The sequence below is a fragment of the Chrysemys picta genome, chromosome 1 (assembly GCF_011386835.1).
Source record: "Chrysemys picta bellii isolate R12L10 chromosome 1, ASM1138683v2, whole genome shotgun sequence".
NCBI lineage: Eukaryota > Metazoa > Chordata > Testudines > Emydidae > Chrysemys > Chrysemys picta.
This window is the reverse complement of record NC_088791.1, coordinates 118,110,138-118,126,469: the sequence shown is the minus strand read 5'-3', so window position 1 is coordinate 118,126,469 and position 16,332 is coordinate 118,110,138. Positions and strand designations below refer to the sequence as shown.

The 16,332-nt window shown below is 43.8% G+C and overlaps 1 long non-coding RNA gene across 3 annotated transcripts in view; it reads right to left on the bottom strand.

Moving 5' to 3' along the window:
* LOC135975753 (uncharacterized) overlaps positions 1–16,332 on the bottom strand; it is a 119,004-nt gene that overhangs the window by 24,402 nt on the left and 78,270 nt on the right. The window contains exon 1 of one of the 3 annotated variants that reach the window (XR_010592774.1): positions 1,536–1,681. The exons of the other annotated variants lie outside the window; for them this stretch is intronic. This is a non-coding gene — a long non-coding RNA (uncharacterized LOC135975753). Of the gene's footprint in view, positions 1–1,535; positions 1,682–16,332 lie in introns of those variants that run through there. 3 annotated transcript variants of the gene reach the window in all.

The window sequence follows — 16,332 nt, the reverse complement described above, 5'->3', positions numbered from 1 at the left end:
GCAGACACACTTAAAGTGGTGGGAGGGAGATGAACAAAGTCAATCATCTCACTACTTATCTACTAACTATCTATCTAACACTAACTAATATTAAACTATAAACCAAGAGTTAACTGAAATATGCTCAAGGTGGGCTCTGTCTCAGGCTGAGGTTGTTGAGAAAAAACTGAGCACGGTTCACTCTTTCAGCCCTATATAGCCTCAGTGTGGTACAAGGATGTATAGGACGCATGCACAGGCTGGACAGACAATGCTAATGGAAAATTTATGATCAAGGGCTCAAAAAGCGAATGCACACCTGAAGTGGAACACCCATAGGGATACTACTCAAAGAGGAAGGCCTATTTTGAAGATTTAACTGTTGGCCCTCTGTTCATCCTGACTGAAGTAACTTGATGGAACATGCATTGAAGATGTCAGGTTGTTTAAACTCCTTGGAAAAATTAACTTTGAATATTATCAGCTCATACATAAACTTCTAGTTTTCTCCCCTACAAAAATATAAATTCTAATTTAAAAAATTGTGCTTAACCCTAAAGTGCTCCCCATTGGTATTGCATTATTTTCACTTATTTTAAAACCTGAATTCCAAAATGATAAAACTCCAAAAAATATTATCTCCAGTTATACACAAAATAAAAAGGGACTACAATTTTTACACTATATTTTCCTTGTATCTTCATTTATGTGGGTGTTACCCAGAAAGAAACCTAAGAGCTGTGAGAACAATTTGTTCATCTTGTGTTTTCCATAGGTACTGTGGGAACACATCTCAACTGTAGTAACGTATGCAGTAACTGTAGTAACGTATGTAACGTATGCCATAGCAAGAGCTGTGAAAAACATTTGTAGAGAAACCTGAAACCACGCACAACTCACCTGGCTTCATCTTTTCTTCTAACCTCAAAACTCAGACCAAGTTTGTCAAAAGTAGAGATGAGCTTGAACCAAATTTCTGGATCCCAGAGCTCCTGACTATCAGGGAAGTTCAGATCCAGAGCTAAAATTCGCTTCAGGCTGTGTTTCCACAGTGGATCAGATCAAAACCTTGGATCTGAATATCCATGAATTTTGGGAAATTCTATCTATCCTTGGTACTTATACAGCCCCATTATCATCGTGTCTGAGCACCTCACAATTGATAATGTATTTATCCCGGCAACATCCTGCTGAGATAAGGAAGCACTATTAACCCATTTTACAGATGGTCACCCAGCTATAATGCAAAGATATAGAATCATAGAAGATCATAGAATCAGAAGAAGATTAGAGTTGGAGGAGACTTCAGGAGGTCATCTAGTCCAACTCCGACATGGTGGGCCCAATGCAGTGGAATTACAGCTTCTTGCATCAGCTCTGAATTTGAACCAGTGAGTTAAGCCTCCTCCTGAGGTCTTCACCCATTGCTATTCTGCTCTAGTGTTTGGCCAGCAGATACAGAAACAGAGAGGCAGAATGCATGGGATCAAGAGTCATAAAGATAGCTCAGACTGTTTTAATTTAAAAACACACGTATGGCAATGCAGCATACTCACTATTGTAACTTACAACAGAACCACAACTATAGCATAGTGCCTTGTGCGCTACGGACAGGCCTAATTTTGAGAGGTATTGAGCACTTGCAGCTTCCAATGACTTCCTTGGAAGAGATGGGTGTTCAGCATCCCTCAGATTTAGGCTAAGGACCTTAAAATGGAAAAGAAAAGAATAATCAGTTTATTATTATGGAGGTGATTGCAACATGAGAAAGTGAGTTTTACAAGTTGTATTCATTTTTAAGCCATGAAATCTGTCACCACCTACAAGGAAGTAATATTTCAAAATGTTTTCTATGGTCATCTAAAGTTCCACCAATTTACAAGATAAATGCAATTCTTCTCAGTGACATTAGGTTCATTTTTTATTTTTGGTTCATAAACAAAAGATATCAGGAAGTAACGGTGAAAAATATCAAGGCCCAAATGATGTTCCAACACCTGTTGAATATCAGCAAAACTATAGCTATGAAAATGTCCATTGTATCACAAGAGAAAGAGTAAGACATGTTTACTGTAATAATAGTGACATTTTGCACTGACTGTACATAGTGCCTTTCATCCAAAGATCTCCAAGTTATTTATAACAGTACATCTTTATAGAATCCAGGTTTGCCACATAATAATTAATAATATCTACCATTATTACCATTGCTTTTCATCTAGATTTGTAAGTGCTTTTACAAAAGTGGGCAGCCAGTAGTATTATTATCACCATTTTACAAACGAGGGAACCGAGGCACAAGAAGGTTAAATGACTGGCTCAAGGTCACACAACAAGTCCCTGACAGAGTCTGGAATCCAGGTCACTTGGGTCAGGATTTCAAAAATAGGAGCCTAAAGGACATATTTAATCACCTTATGATTGTCAAAAGTTCTGAGCATCCAAAACCTCCAGCTGATCTCCGCACTTCAGACAAAACAGACAGGTTCCTAAACATGGACTCAGGAGCCTTATTTTAGGGCTCTTGATTTTTAAATTTTGGTCATTCTGCCTGCCTAAAATTTGCCTGGCTGTTACGGTATTTACTTCTGTCTTACAAGAAATTAAAGAGCAGTGTGGGTGTAACCCACACACCTCTTAGATGTGGTGTTCTGTTCCATCTAGTGGCATTGAGACCACTTAGAGAGAAAGATAAAATGAGTCTGCTAACAGCCAGTTGGCTTTTAGCTCATGCTGTAGAACAGTGATTCTCAAACTTTTGTACTGGTGACCCCTTTCACATAGCAAGCCTCTGAGTGTGACCCCCCTTATGAATTAAAAACACTTTTTAATATGTATTTAACACCATTATAAATGTTGGAGGCAAAGCGGGGTTTGGGGTGGAAGCTGACCAGGGCCGGTGCATCCACTAGGTAAACTAGGCTGCTGCCTAGGACGCCAAGATTTGAGGGAGCCAAAAAGCGGTGCTCAAAATGTCTGGGATGCTCACCTGGCACCGGCTAAATGTGTAACCCTCTTCCCGCCGCTGTGCAAGGGGGCGCTGCGGCTTTGATCAGCTCCAGCCAGCCGGCCGGGAAGTGATGTCATTCCTCCTCCGACCGCCGGGGGCGCTGTGCTGCTCCGGCTCTTCCCCAGGGCCCTCACCCCTGCTCAGCCCAGCCCTGCCCTGCCCCACTCCCCTGAGCTCTGCAGCTGGGCTGGGGCTGCACTCACCGGCAGCAGGAAGTACAGAGACCTGGCCCCAGCCGCGCCACCATTGAGTGCTGGGGGGTGGTTCTCCCCTACCCTCCAAGCCAGCCTCAACCCCATGGAAGCCTGCCCCCCCCCGCTCCCACCTCCCCCATGGAGGCATAGGGCCCCAGAATATCTAGGGATAGCCCTGGTACCCGCCACCCTGCCCTCAGCCAGCCCCACACCCCCACCTCCATCCAACCCCTGCCACACCCCCATGCCCATAGCCAGCCAGCCCTGCACCCCCTGCCCTGCCTCCAGCCAGGCCCCCCTCCATCCAACCCCTACAGCACCCCCCTCCCCGAAGCCACCAGCCCCACTCCCGTCTCCAGCCAACCCCGCACCCCATCTCCAACCAGCTTTGCATCCCCTGCCCTGCACGAAGCCAGCCAGCCCCACACCCCCGTCTCCAGCCAACCCCGCACCCCATCTCCAACCAGCTCCGCATCCCCTGCCCTGCCCGAAGCCAGCCAGCCCCACACACCCTGTCTCCACAACCCCTGCCGCACCCCCCTGCCCCAAGCCAGCCAGCCCCACACCCTGTCAGGTTATTAATTTATTTTCATTAAATATGTAGTCTAAATAATGAAATTAATAAATTTTCAAGCTGAATATGTATTCGTTCTAATGAACAATGCCATATTATTCAGTATTCATTTTTGAAAGTTTATGATAAGCAATGCTCCGGGGGGAGAGGTGGGGGGGGGAGGCGCAAGATGGAAGTTTCGCCTAGGGGGCAAAATATCCTTGCACCGGCCCTGAAGCTGACCGCTCGCGACCCCCCCATATAATAACCTCACAAACCCCTGAGGGGTCCCAACCCCCAGTTTGAGAACCCTTGCTTTAGAGGCTCATGCACTAAGCTCCAGAGATCCCTGGTTTGATTCTGCCCACCGGCGACCGGGATCTGTTGGTGTTACATGGGCATGGTGCTAGGTGGAGTGGGTTATGGCAGGAGAGAACATCTCAGGAAGTCAGCACAAAATCTGTCCTTAACAGAAAAGAAATACAGCAATGGCTTAAAGAGCAAGGAAACATAAAACAACAACTGAGCCAAATCAACATCTTAAAGTGCTCGAGGGCTTTAGCTATATTTTTCTGGATGCTTAACAAGAGATTGAGAGAGTCAGGACAATTGTTTGTATTTAGTGTCTGAACAAAAGGGACAGTGTCTTGTGAGAGCTCAGCCATAGTACACAGTTATAGTTCTATGATACTACAGTAGTCATTTTGGGCCTAATTCTTACCTGGATGCATACTGAGTAGAACTTTCCTTCAGAAGTCAGTGAGAATATTTGTGAAACAAGGTGCTACTCAGCATGAGTGGAGGTATCTGAAGCAGGCCCATAATGTCCCTCAGGCTTCATTTCTTCCATACCCTGGATACATTTTTCTAAACAATTGTACACACAACATTAACATGCTGGAGTTTCACTCTTACTAGAACACCACAGATTATTTCCTTCAGATGCTTTAAGAGCAGCACCAATCTGAGTCAAGCTACAGCCATCCATTACTACTGTTGGCTCAGCCATGATTTCCATCTCTGCCTATAGTTTCTTTTATATCTGGGCTTGGGGTTTGTTCGGAGTAATTATGAACTTGTTTCAGAGGACAAACTCTTTATTTCAGTCTAAATGGCTGACAACTTTATTTCTGATTTTATTTAGTAAACTCATCACAAGAGAAAAATGCTAGATGCAGACACCTCTAGAGGTTACGCTGGCTGCACCATGAAAATCCTGAGCTGGATGCTCAGGCTAGATTTATAGCCATTGTATACCACTAATAGCGCAAACCAGCTTCATTGGGGCAGGGGATCTAGACTAGATATCACTCGGTTTCTCAACATCATCTTTACCAAGAGTAGCAATTAAGAGGAGTGGGGGATAAAAACAACCCTCTCTTCTCTACATGTGATCCCCTGAGATATAGGAACAACCAGGTAGAAAGTGCAGGAAACCAGGGAAAATTTAAAGGAGAGAAGCTTAAATACAAGATTTTTATGAAACACTGGAAGGTTGGTATGTGAGATATACACAAATAAGACAAGTTACAATAAACTCCGTTATAACAACTATGAAATATCTAGGAATTTGAGTTATGCTGGCTGGTTTATTATAGGTGGGGCTGGTAGCTCTGCCTACTATTAAGGTGGCGCAACATTTCCCATTTATAAGAGCCTGTTTTCAGTTCATTATAACACTGCCAAGCTTTAACCATTGAGGCTGAAATTTTCCATTCTGGGTGTCTGCCTCGGGCTGAATTTGTTCGGAAACTTTCAGCCAAAACAGTTCAGCAATTTCCAAGAATACAGCTACAGGAAAATGTGTTATTTTGCCCACGTTAAAAATGTATGGCAACTTTTTGTTTGTACAGCTCTAGCACCCCCATGCTTTGGAATAGGGGCTTGAGATTTGACAGGAAGTGACCTGTGTGTCAGGGACGTGTCCATAAGATTCTGCCGAAATTTGACAAAGTTATAGAAGTCTTTGAAAATGTGAAAAATCACACATGCACAGTAGAGTCTTCTAAGACTGTAGCAGCTGAAATCTTGGAAGAGTCCATCCTCAGTGATTAAGTTTGCACCTCACTCAGCTCCTGGTGCTGACCAGATTGCACATACATCGAGAGACTGAGTGTGTTTCAGCCCAGGGCTACAGGGAAAAGAGACTTTCACTGTATTGGCTGTCCCAGCTGTTCTTGCCAGCGTGTGGCCAGGTACTCTAACTGAGAGCAGGGAGCCTGTCTCACCTGGTCTCTCAGTGGCACCCTTGCTGGCATCCAGGCAGCACAGAGGAGGAAGCCATCTCATTCGAATGAAGAGGGGACCGGGGTGGGGAGAGAAAGTAGCTTGGGACAAGCAGTCTGGTAAGACTGGGACTGGGAGCTGATGACAGAAATGGGTGTTAGGGTAAGGGGACACTGACACTGAATGAGGAGCTGTGGAGTAGGGGACAGACCAGGACTAGGACCAGTGGATAGGGGAATGGGAGAGGAGAGGAGACGGGAGAGATCTGCCAAGGAGCTGCCATGTGGGAGGAGAACTGAGACTGGCTGGGCAAGGAGACTAGAACTGGGATAAGAAGCCTGAGGCAGAGAGACTGGGACAGTCAAGGGTGGGGAAGAGGTAGAAGTGGTACAGGAATAGATTGATGAGGATTGGGCAGAAGGTGGTCAAATTTGGTTGGAATGAGCAGAATAGTCTGTGCCCACTAGAACACGCTCCCCTCCAGAACCTGGAATGGAACCCAAGATTCCTGTGGGTATGTCTACCCTGCAATCAAAGATGTAATTTGCAGGACTTGAATAATCTGCAGTAAATATGGTTTAGGGCCACACATTGAACAATGTGAATAAAACAAAATTATTGAATAGGTGCTCATTGAGTGAGTGCTGTCCATCCTTTGTACTGACTGAGGCCACGGGTCCTCTGGAAAAAAAAATAGAATGTGATCATGTAATTAACGACTGTATCACGATGCATTTGCACAAAGGGGCCAAATTAACATTGCACAGGCAACCTTAATTCTGGCATTCCTAACATTTGAGTGCTTACCTTTGCAACCTTAATAATGTTCTTTTAATATAGCTTTTCTGTATGTATGTAATATTATACATGGTAGTGAATTGGGTAGTCTCTGCATGTACAGATATAACCTCTTTCACTTGATTTAACTCTTCCTTTAATTGGCTATGCACAGTCAAAGCTAGGTCAGGCTGTAATAATGAGCATAGACTTGTACAGAGCACATAGCTCCAATTCTACATAATCTAGTTACACCTTCTGTAGGTCAGCCAAAATGCCTAATTTTATGGAGATGTGCCCTACAATTTCCGTATTGCACAAACAAACAATAATAATACTCTGCACATCTATAGTTTTTCCTATCAGAAAACCTCAGTCTTCTATATGCATTAAATAAGCCTCAGTATTCCTTTGGAGGTAAGTTCCCAGAAATGAAGGTAAAGGACCCAATGTAAAGGATCTTTACTTAGCTGCAAAGGGATGTTGAGGCTTTTTTAATATTTGTAAAGTACTTTGATAACTTCCAGTAAAAACACTATGGAAGTGCAGAGTATATGTATATATACACATACACACACACACAAATTACTTCACCTTCTAGTAAAATACAGCCACTTCTGGGATTCAACACAGCAACTGTTTAACAGCTCCTATAAATACGACACACAAGCATGAGGCTGGAAGTGAAGAAGATTAATGTACCTAATTGAAAATACAGTTGGAAATTAGGGAGGCGAAATGTAATTACCCAAGCTGGAATTTTGCCAGCACACCAGGATCAACACTCCCTTACTATGCAAAAAGCGCGTTGGGATGTTTAATGACCGGAAGTAGTCAGGACCTCAGTTTTTTCTCTCATCCAAAATATGTCCACTCTAGCAAGCAGGTTGATGGGACACGGGTACAGTATGGACTCCAGGACAGCTTGTATTAAAAAAACAAGCAAGAAATTACTTGAATTTTTGCTTTGACATGTTAATTAGAGTTGGTCCAAGAAAGTGACTAATAAAGCTATGCTCCACTGTTAGAGAAATTCATATTTTTAACTATGTTCTTGAACAGATTTTAATGAATCAATTTTCATTTTGCAAAAGTAGAAATGGGTAGGATTTCTGACTTTCCAAATTTGAAAAGCAAAAATGATGACAGACACTTTCTTTTAATTGTGAATACTACATCCTTTTATGTTGCCTTGTTTCAGACTTGTAGCAATCACATTATTAGCCTAAATAAAGCTAAATAAATATCTCAGGCTTCAAAACACATGTATAACTCAAACAATGACAGAGCTCATAAACAGTTTAGTGTTGAAATGGCGTGAGCTCAGCATATTACTGTAGTGAGATCCAAATTTACAGACACTGAGTTTACAATGGGCAGTTTCAACTTTCTTGTTTTTCCATAAATATTTTGTAGTTGTGCTAACATTAATGTGATAGTGTTATTGTCAGAGGAATAGGAATTCTCTGTAACTTCAGAACAATAAATTAGGGCACATTTGTTGAATGGCTTATGGTACATTTTCTGCAATAGTGTTTACAAGGAATTTGGAAGTGGTGCATACAGTTTAACTTTCCAGTATTTTTCCTTAGCCAAAATAGAAGAGAGACAAAATATCTGCCCTCTGCCTTTGTTGATGTCTGATCAGTAGAGCCAAGTAAATAATTTGTAACAAATAATTTATTTGACAAATTTTTTGTTCATGATGTTTTTCTCACACAGATCACAAGTTCCTCAAATTCATTCTTTATTCCAAATTATGCTCTACCAAATATTAATTAACAATAGGCAGATCATGCCTGGCAGTTAGTTAAGTCACACAAACAGCATTTCTTTCTTTGCCTGGATTATTTATGTAAATAACAATCACGGAGCAAATGGCAAATTGTGACTTTTATCATTTGTATATTCAATTCAAAATTCACTTGCCACCAATGATTGAGCAGTAGTGCTGAAAAATAACTTTTTGCATTTGTGCTAATACAGCTTGAAAGTCACAGGTGTATCATGGGGAATAATTTATGTTTGTCCAGCATTTTGAAATTCTTAGATGTAACGTGCTAGAGAAGAACCAAATACTGTTATTTTGTCACTAAACATTTGCTCATATTTAGGTGACAAACAACAATATACTCATTACTGTATACACACTCTGAAATTTCCATGCAGTCCTGTGGTACACGCTCAATATTGGGGTAACTGGGTGGAATTCTATGGCCTGTGTTATAAAGGAGATCAGACTAAGTGGGTTAATAGTCCCTTCTGGCTTTATAATCTATTCCATGACTCCCCTCATAAAGGCACAGATTTAGCAAAACACTTAAACACATGGTTAACTTTAAGCTTGTGCTTAAGTGCTTTGTTAAACTGGGGCCATAGTTAAAATGTTTGGTATAGTTTACCACACCATAGGACAGAATGCAGAATTGTCAGCTAGCATGACATAATAATGCAGAGACAGAACTATATTCTAAGATGGTGTTCTCTTAGGTGAGTATGATGATGAAATACAGATTGATTTGTATTTCCCAGGGTTAGAAGCATAGATCTTAACAGACCACATGTTTTTTTCCAGGTCCTTAAATTAGAGCATCAGCAGCAAGAGGTTCAGATATTCAAATTTATGGCTTTCAAACTCTTTCAAGATTCTGGGGGTTTAGTTAAAACACTCACTAAAATTCTTCAGTTTATGCCTGTGATTAAAAAAAAAAAAAGACTATACCACTGTTAGTGGAAAAATCACACATTTGCTTCCATTGTGGTTAGTTAGCCGTGCAATGGAAAACAAACCCCAAAATTTCTGCTAAATGTCAGATCCTACACATGACTATCGCAACACATGGTGTACGTACTTCACCCATGCATCAAATGTCCCAACAATTGTGTGGTGTGACAGACCCAGACCAGTGGGGTACAGGAGTCTGGTAGAGGGCAAATATACTGGTCACTGGATGAGTAGTTTTCTGTTCCCTGAGTGACCAGAGCAGGGGCTGCACTAGAATAATCAGGAACCTGCTAGAACCAGTTAAGGCAGGCAGGCTAATTAGGACACCTGTAGCCAATTAAGAAGAAGCTTCTAGAATCAATTAAGGCAGGCTAATCAGGGCACCTGGGTTTTAAAAAGGAGCTCACTTCAGTTTGTGGTGCGAGTGTGAGGAGCTGGGAGCAAGAGCTGAGAGTGTGTGCTGCTGGAAGACTGAGGAGCACAAGCGTTATAAGACACCAGGAGGAAGGTCCTGTGGTGAGAATAAGGAAGGTGTTTGGAGGAGGCCATGGGGAAGTAGCCCAGAGAGTTGTAGCTGTCATGCAGCTGTTACAGGAAGCACTATAGACAGCTGCAGTCCACAGGGCCCTGGGCTGGAACCTGGAGTAGAGGGCGGGCCCGTGTTCCCCCCAAACCTCCCAATTGACCTGGACTGTGGGTTCTTCCAGAGGGGAAGGTCTCTGGGCTGTTCCCCAACCCACATGGTGAATCTCTGAGGCAAGAAAATCTGCCAATAAGTGCAGGACCCACCAAGATAGAGGAGGAACTTTGTCACAGTGGATGAAACCAGACAATCAGTATGCTCTCAAGTGAACTCATAGAGCAAAATGATAAACAAAAACGTGGTCTCATCCATAGGCAAAATCTTTTCACAAAGCAATCACTCCACATCTGACCTCTCAGTCCTTGTACTGAGAGGAAACCTGCCCAACTCCTTCGAAAGACAAGCTTGGTAACTTAAATTCATAACTCTGCTGGACACTAAGGACCACAGACTTGGCAGACACACTAGTTTTATAACTCATTACAGCAAATTTGCAATACACTCTATTACTGCCTGCTAACCCTTAATTACCCACTTCATTTTAAGTGGTCTCCTATAGCACATGTGAACGCCTTACGCTTAACAATCTGTTCCACCTTGTATTTAACGCAGACACTCTAGTTACCTTCTCCAAATCTGAGCAAGAGCTCTGTGTAGCTCAAAAACTTCCACTAACAGATGTTGGCCCAATAAAAGATATCACACGTAATGTCTCCCATATCCTGGGACCAATATGGTTACAACAACACTGCAAACTGCTAAATGGGAAACAGTCAACAGCCTTTTGACACATCCTGTTGTAGTACCAGTGCATATAAATTTACCCTAATGGTAAGCTCAATTGTGAGGAGTAGAAGTTAATAAATAAAAATGACCTATATCAATAAATGTTGATAAAAAAGATGCAAAGGGGAGACAGACTGAATTAGTCCAAACAAAAAAAGCCTACTAATGTAATTCAAGGACTGTGTTAAGATCATGCCTGGTGAACAAGAAAAGTGTAGGCCCAGAAATCAAAGGACCAAAATTGGTGTGTCAGAAATTAGGCCTAATTTGTGGGGGGGGAAAAAAGATTTTTCACCCATCACTGTTCCACCTGTCACTATATTTTGGGGAGAAATCAAGAAGCTGTCTGACAACTGCTGGCTGGGAGACAGAAAAGAAGAAAAAAGTTTCATCACCATGGCTGCCATCTCCTGGGACCTTAAGATTCACTATGACACCACCAGGCCTTCATCATCCTTATCCCTAGAGATGTCCTGATCAGACTCAGCCAAAGAGAGGAACCCAGATGACAACTGCCCACCTCCACCAGCACCAGTAACATCTTGAACATAACCTGGGATACGAGACTGTCTCTCCCCCGCCATCCCATGTGTCCTTTCCTTCCCTACCTTATTTCGTCTCTTACCCCTTTCTTTCCTTTCAACTTAGTCAGACAAGACTTTGCAACACAGCTATAAACCTGTGACCAAAGAAGCAGCTAAAAGCAATGCCCTCAATAGCCTGATGCTGGTATAAATTGCCAACATTAGGAGTGGCTAACAAGACCATGCCTCGGTTTTTGAGCAGTGAAGTTGCAAGAGAGTGTCAACACCAGAGACAGAAATTGAAATTTCTACGTTTGCTATTCTTTTCTCTCCCCTTTGTGAGAGTCTTGTTTTGTCTTCTCAGGAAATGGGTTTGGACTTCAACAACTGCAGCCCATCTCAACTAACTTTTCCACTTTTCTCCCCCCAAAAGCCACTTACTTAAAGATATTATCTTTAATATCATCTAAAAAACTGTCAAATAGGGAGGCTTTCCTTCTCAAAACTCTCTCCGGCTAAAGAGAAAGAGAACAAGGAATACCGTTAAAATGAAAGTCTTACATAACACTATACATTTCAAATGCATTAACTGTTTTTTTTCTTTTCCTCTTTAATAAAAGGTTTAAAAGATTTTAATAATATGGTTTTGCTATGATACTAAGCAGGTTGAGGTCTCTGTTTACCAAATCCTGAACCTTATTTAAAACTGCTTACATGTTGAACAGTGACAGGCTCATGTTAACACCTTGCATGGTGTCAAGTATCAGGGGGTAGCCGTGTTAGTCTGTATCTACAAAAACAACAAGGAGTCTGGTGGCACCTTAAAGACTAACAGATTTATTTGGGCATAAGCTTTCGTGAGTAAAAACCTCACTTCTTCGGATGCGGTTTTTACTCACGAAAGCTTATGCCCAAATAAATCTGTTAGTCTTTAAGGTGCCACCAGACTCCTTGTTGTTTTTGTTAACACCTTTGGCTCTTTGGGCCCATATATTCCACCAAAATTAATACAACAGTCCTGACCCAGAACAAATAATATCTATATTGCCGAGTTGTCAGTAATGACCTTAGCAATTACCAAACCAGATTAGATCAGTGGTTCATCTAGCCCAGCATGCTGTCTCCGACATCAACCATTACCAGATGTTTTAGAGAAAGGTTTAAAAAATATACAGTAATGGAGAACATTGGAATAACCTCTCCATATGTGAAGATTAATCCTCACACCTTATGCCCTGAAGCATATACACACACATATACATACACACACATATATACACAAATACACATACACACACACACACCCCTTCTAAAAGTTTTTCCTATCTAATGTAACTGTGGATGCTCATTTTCCTTATAAAGGTTTACTTCTTTTTGTTTTAATCCTGCCCACCCCTGGATTAGCAAACTACGGCCCGCGGGCCAGATCCACCCCCCAGAGCTTTGGATCTGGCCCGCGGGATTGCCCCCTGTGGCGCCGCGGGCCCCGCGCCGCTCTCACAAGTGGCTCTCGGGCAGGGGGCTCCACGTGCATTGCCCTTGCCGCCAGGCACCGCTCCCTGCAGCTCCCATTGACTGCGAATAGGGAACCCTGGCCAATGGGGGCTTTGGAGGAGGTCTCTGGAGGAATGGCAAGGACAGCAAACACAGAGCCCTCTGCCACCCCACCCCCCAGGGGCCACAGCGCTTCCTAGAGCAGGGCGGGGGCAAGCATGCAGGGAGCCTGCCCTGGTGCTTGCCACTGCCGCCCTGGAGCCGCTTAGGTAAGTGGCACTGGGCCGGAACTCGAACTGCACCTGCCCCCCAACTCCCTGCCCTAAGCCTCCTGCCTGCACCTTGCACCCCTCCTGCACCCCAACTCCCTGCCCTGAGCCCCATCATACACCCTGCACCCTTACCCTGAGCTCCCTGCTGCACCCTGCACCCCAACCCCCTGCCCTGAGCCCCCTGCCACACCCCACACCCCTGCTGCACCCCAACCCCCTTCCCTGAGCCCCCTCAAACACCCCACACTCCTCCTCTGCCCCAATCCCTTGCCCTGAGACCCTTCCAGCACAGTGCACCCCCTCCACACCCTGCACCCCAACCCCCCGCCCCAGCCCTGCATACCATTTCCCCACCCACATGTGGCCCTCAGCCCAAAAAGTTTGCCCACCCCTGTGCTAATCTCTTGTCCTCAGTTGTGTTTCCTGGCAGTGACTTTCACTAGTCTCTTATGTGTTCTGCAAAAAAACCACTCCTCTTTACCAATTTTAAAATTGTCTCCTTTAAACTTCTGTCAGTCCTAGTTTTGCATTAGCCTGGCTCTAGCAATTAATGAAAAGGTAACTAGGATTATTAACTGAACTTCTCTACACTGTCCATTATTTTATCTACACCTGCCGTGTCCCCAGTTGATGATCTATGTCAGGGGTGGGCAAACTATGGCCCGCAGGCCACTTCCAGCCCACATGACCGTCCTGCCCGGGCCCCAAGCTCCTGGCCCCTCCCCCGCTGTCCCTCCTCCCCTGCAGCCTCAGCTCGCTCGCTCCGCCGCCGGCGCAATGCTCTGGACGGTGGGGCTTTGAGCTCCTGGGGCAGCGCAGCTGCACAATCCGGCCTGACCTGGTGCTCTGTGCTGTGTGGTGGTGGCGGCGGCAGCAGCGTGGCCCAGCTCCAGCCGGGCGGCACGGCTGTAGTGCTGCCAGCCACCAGTGCTCCAGGCAGCGCGGTAAGGGGGCAGGGGAGTTTGGGGTGGTGGTCAGGGGGCGGGGTGTGGATGGTGGTCAGGGGGAAACAGGGGGTTGAATGGGGGCAGGGGTCCAGGGGGGCAGGGCCGGGTCCAGGGTTTTTGCCGCCCCAAGCGGCGCAAAAAAAAAAACAAAAACGTGCCTGGATTAAGCCAGGAGAAAGAAGTTAATAGTTTAGGGCTCAGTTGTGAATCTGGCTGTATGCCTGTGAAGGGATTATGGGGTCATAAGGAGCCGTATTACTCCCCAGTACGGACCATATGCAATGCCAGAGTCTGGGGAAGGACAGAAAGAAGCCACCTGAGGTCAGCTATTCCTCTGTCCTTAGGAGGCAGGGAGTGGATGACAAGGTTTAGGTGGAGCAAAGGCTCTGCTCTCCAGCATGCTAGCTGGTGTAGCCGGGACAGCACTGATAGGGTTGTCACGCTGTCTGGAGTGGTTCACTACTGTGGATACCAACCTCACAGCAGACTGTCAAAAGCATGGCAGTCACCCCAAACTGGTGGTATGTTCTATAATGAGATTTTACTAACCCAATAACAAACGTGAACTCCTGAAGCGTCTTACTATGGAGTCACAGACAGTCCCCCTCAACTCTCCAGGCTATCATGCCACCCAGACAAGCTGGCCTTGGTGTAAATGTTCACACCAAAGATTGCAAAATATTCAGGTTGCTCCCTGTCCCAAGAAACCAATCATTTACCCCAGGTCAATTTGTGCCTTAGATCTCACACCAAAGACAATGCTGGTGGCCAATCATATAGTAAACGATCTAAGGATTTATTAACAAAGAAATGAGAGAATTATTTACAGTTTAATGCAGGCAACATATATACATAAATGAGTTACAGTCTATGTTCCAAAATATGACAGATGTAGTAGTCTGTCTACTGAATATCTTTTAGGGCTAACCCAGGTTGACCCTAGGGTATCTCTACTTTTGTTCCTTAGCTCTAGCCCTTGTGAGAGTCCACACAGCAAAGAGATCACTATTTCTTCTTGTGAGCATCTTTATATACCCTTCCCCCGAGTTCAAACCAATGGGAACAAGCGCTCCTGCACATAACTTCTTCATGGGCGAATGGGGCAATCAACTATGTTTTTCTCCTACAATGGCCCATTTAGTTTTGATAGTCCTTCTTGATGGGTGGAGAAACCACTCTTCCTGCCTAGGTTCACAAATTCAGAGCAGGCACTTTTACAGTTACAAAGCAAACATATTTTACCTTTGTAGCATCGGATACAGACATGACAACCAAGATTAATGCATTCAGCAACTTACAAGCACAGAACACATTCTTAGAAGTCTAACACCTATCTTGAGCAATACTAATATATAGGTGAGTTGGTCTGGCTTCTAGCTATGAATTTGTCAGTGAACAGCTGATGCGGACAGCCTTGGCCAAAGCTGGCACCTGGTCTGCCAGTGTCCCAAGATAAAGTAAACTGCATCAAACAAAGAATGGTTCATGCAGATTACTTCCCACTTGGGGAAGAAGGAACTAGATCATGATTTAAATCCGGGGACAAGATCCATGCTGCCTCTTATTCTGTACGTTTTCAATCCAGCATTTTGTGATTAAAGCAAGGCATGGTAGTTAAAATCCCTGAGACCCAATGCTGTTCTTGTTCATAGATTTCCAATGCTAAGAGAAGTCAATGGGAGTCACACCTATAGAAGTGAGGGCAGAACTGGGTCTCTAGATTCCCAACATCCACTATTACACTGTATCACTCTATGACCTCAGGCAAGACAAGTGCTTCATTTTCCCAATCAGCAAGACAGGGATAATAAAACTTGACTACATCATAGCCGTGTTGTGAGGGTTAACTAAATGATGTCTGTAACATGCATTCTGCATGTTGGATAAAAGTTGTTCAAGTGAAAGCTAACAATAGCAATAATGATAAATTAGTGAATGGCTTGAAACCCTAAGCTTTAGGGAACTATATAAATGCAAAGGATTACTATGAAGTTCATGAGCCAGATCCTCAGCTGTTGGAAATGAGTGTAGCGCTACTGAAGTTGAAGTTATGCTAATTTACACCAGCTGAGGATGTGACCCCATATTTGTTTACCATTTAAATTCAAATAGTAACAACATTGCTCAAGTTAATATAATTCAAAAATTAAAAAAAAAATCATAAATTAAGGCAAAAAAAACGAACAAAAAATAAACAAAGCCCAAAACAAAACCGTCTACAGCAAGGATTTAAACAAATCTACATCAGACCATAGAAGACCC